This window comes from Vipera berus (genome assembly GCF_964194415.1).
Source record: "Vipera berus genome assembly, chromosome: 2".
Taxonomy (NCBI): domain Eukaryota; kingdom Metazoa; phylum Chordata; class Lepidosauria; order Squamata; family Viperidae; genus Vipera; species Vipera berus.
In genome coordinates, this window is record NC_138203.1 from 252,624,529 (window position 1) to 252,628,243 (window position 3,715).

The following is a 3,715-nucleotide window of genomic DNA, read 5'->3' on the forward strand; positions in this document are numbered from 1 at the left end:
TAATGGAAAAGCTAAGAAATCAGGTTGATAATGCAACTTTTGTGTGACATGCTTAAATGTTACACTTTTTTAAAGTAGCAAATCATAGCTGAGAGAAGGATTTTGGCATGAAATTCACAGAGGGCCTCAGTCCTAATCAGCAGTGTAATCCAGATCTGGCACTCTGACTTCATTTTTAATTAAAAGAGAAGTAGCTCTCTGAAGAATGCTTATCCATATTTTTGTTTCTATTGCTATATGCATTTCACATTTAGAGCTGTCATTATACAGGTAATCCTTGATTAATGACCATTTATTCAGCAACTATTCAAAGTTAATGCAGTGCTGAATGAGGAGCCTGATCCTTAGAGTTATAGCCATCTTAGCATCCCCATGGTCATGTGATCATGCTTCAGGCACTTGGCAACTGGCTCACAATGACAGTGGTTGCAGCAACCTGTGGTCACATGATCACTATTTGCGACTTCCACTGCAAGCTTCACACATGCAAAGGCAATGGGGAAGCCAACAGGAGGTCGTAAATGGTGATCGCATGACATAATGCAGGGTTCTTCTAATGGCAACTAGAGCTGCTGGAACTGTTGTCATAAATCAGTGTAGTCATTGTCACTTTTCTCAAATATGTTTTTTCATGAGACAACTGGACTTTCTTGTTCTTCTTTGAAAATGTATCACTTCTCATCCAAGAGGTTTCTTCAGCTCTTACTGGATGGTGGAGAATGAATTATATTCCTTTCATTTGCATTCTTTTAGCGAGTCGTTAAAGTTTGTTATTAATGCAAAGTCGTGTCTGACCCATTGTGACCCCATGGACAATGTTCCTTCAGGCCTTCCTGTCCTCTACCATCTTCTGGAGTTCATTTAAGCTCACACCTACTGCTTCAGTGACTCCATCGAGCCACCTCATTCTCTGTCGTCCTATTCTTCTATTGCCCTCAATCTTTCCCAGCATTAGGCTCTTCTCCAGTGAGTCCTTCCTTCTCATTAGGTGGCCAAAGTATTTGAGTTTCAGCTTCAGGATCTGGCCTTCTAAAGAGCAGTCAGGGTTGATCTCCTCTAGGACTGACTGGTTTGAATGCCTTGCAGTCCAAGGGACTCGCAGGAGTCTTCTCCAGCACCATAGTTCAAAGGCCTCAATTCTTTGGCGCTCAGCCTTTCTTACCTTGAGGCTTATCTGTGTCTTCAGGGATACCTGAGTAGTGCAAATGGGCGTGGAGCCTTCCTGGAACTGTTGAAAGGACTGTGTTGTAGACTGGAGATAGATGATGTCGGATCCCTCCCCCTCTGTTGAGAGAAGGCTGTTCAATTTTGGTCTAGATGGCCTCTTTGACCCCTCTTTCAAACTAGTCAGAGCTGAAGAAGCTTTTTGGATGAGAAGCAAAATGTCTACAAAGAAAAACAAGAAAGTCCAGTTGCCTCGTGAAAAAGCATCTTTGGGATAACTATGACCTGGATGACTGAGAATCTCCATAGTCATTGTCACTTAGTGACAAAGTTATTGGTCCCACTTGCCATGGTTAAATCAGGACTACCTGCACATTTAGTTTTACGCATTAATCATTCCTCTGCTTGCTTCCTTGTGGGTGTACGTTTCATTACACAAGGGACGGCAGGTATATGGATGAAATATTTTAATTTGTTACTGTAGTAGTTTTCTCCATGGGATCTTACTGTGTTTTATCTTAGCAATTTACTCCTGTCTTAAGTATCACTATGTGTATTTTTCTTACTTGGACAATGTTTTCACTCTTTTTAATCTCCTTGATTTATCTTGCTAACCTCGCTACAATCATTCTAACTTTGTCTAACCCTTATCTAACCCTCAACATTGTGTACATACTATTTAGAGTTCTGCTACCATTCTTTTAAACAACTGACCAAGTGGTTCAATGGTGGGTTTTTTTGGGGGGGTGGGTGGAGGGAGAATGTTTGCAACTGAATAATATTTCCTAAATAATTTTCCATGAATGTACATCATTGGCTATTTTTCATTTAATTGTAATGCACATTCCGATAGTCCAGATAGGACTAGGATAGGTTCCTGTCACTTAATTTCTTCTTGTTTCTAATGGAAATAACTATAATACTAAAGTTGATTAGAATTAATTTTATCTGCATCCCTTGCCATTGAGAGTATATAAAAAACATAAGAATGATGCTGATTCTAATGTGCACTGTTTGAATGTTTGTACGGTAGCTGGAATGCTTGCAACCTTGATTTAGGGTGTTCCGCCCTTGACAAAAACAAGTGATCCTTATTTGTATGCAAAAGTAGACAAGTATAAATACATGGATGATACGTAATGATTGGTATTATTGACCCTTTTTTAAATAATCAAAAGCAATTGTTCAGAGAGTGGCCCTATTGGCTGTTGTGTTTATAGGAGGAGATTAAAAAAAGCAGCCTCTGGATTCCTTTAAAAATGACTCAGAGATTTTTGAAATAGGCTGGGTTATGAAGATTTGTCTTTCCTTCTTAGAATGAAGGAATTGGTTGAGAAAACTCTTGTCGATAAAACTTGAAAATTATACTCTTCGCAAAACCCTCCCAATTTCTTCAAAAGATCATTAAGAAAGCAAAAAAACCCCCAAAAAACAAAACAGTATCGGTGTTTTTCTTTAAAAATAAAATAAAATAAAAGGGAAATTTACTTTGTAAAATATAGGCATTTGTTTGTGACTGGACATTTATATATCATGTTGGATGACTGTAAATATTTATTATCAGATGTGCCAGGGTTTAAAAATGTATGTTCTACAACCATTTTTCCTCCCGAGCAAACATTTAATCCTTAATTATTGGAAAAACGTTAGGAACCTTAATGCATTCTCATCAATCATCAGATTAAAGCTTTGCAGTTTGTCCTGGAAAGATACACTGACTCTGAATGGTCATCATAATAACTAAGTGGACAGCACATAGTCTAGACAGCTCTGTATGCTGTCCAGCACTGAAAGTTAATTATCTGCTAAGAAAGACAATCAAAGAAAGCAAAGTGAGCTGGAACCTATTACTGTCCCAAAATATTAAAGAGAAATGGAAGACTGTGCTGATGATTTTGGAGATTAGTTAATTGTTCCTACTGTGAGGAAAGGCTAGGCAAAAACTAATATTCACATTATAGTAATTTTAAATGTTGTACCAAAATATAGACAGAGGAAAGGCCAGAAACTTGCTTCTTTAATGAACATCAAGTGGGAATTTAATATTTTGTCCATGTGTAGTTTCAAGAGACACATCAAAATTTGTACGTAGCATTTGGTGATATATATGGATATGAATGAATGAAACCTGTACTAACCTGTACTAAAACCTGGATAAGCACTAGAAGAATAAATTAGGTACTTGGGCAAACTGAAGGATTTCTCCATCCACTCTTTGTTTAGTGACTGAGTTCCATTTTAACAACCAGAATGTTAAGTGAAATGATTGCTGAGTGAATACCTGACAGAAAAAGAGACACACTGTGAAGAGCACACTAAGATAAAGTTCTCTCTTACAGCTACACCATTGTTACTCATTCCAGTGTGCGTTGTTGTCAGCTGCACAAAAATGGTCGTAAATATGGTATTTGATTGGATAATGAACCATCATCATCCTATTTACAAATTGTCAGTTGCTAAACAAGGAGTGAGTGTAGTGACATGGCTACATAATGCAAGGCTTAAGACTGATGTTAGATTCATTGGAAATACTGCTCCCCACAAAAGCTCA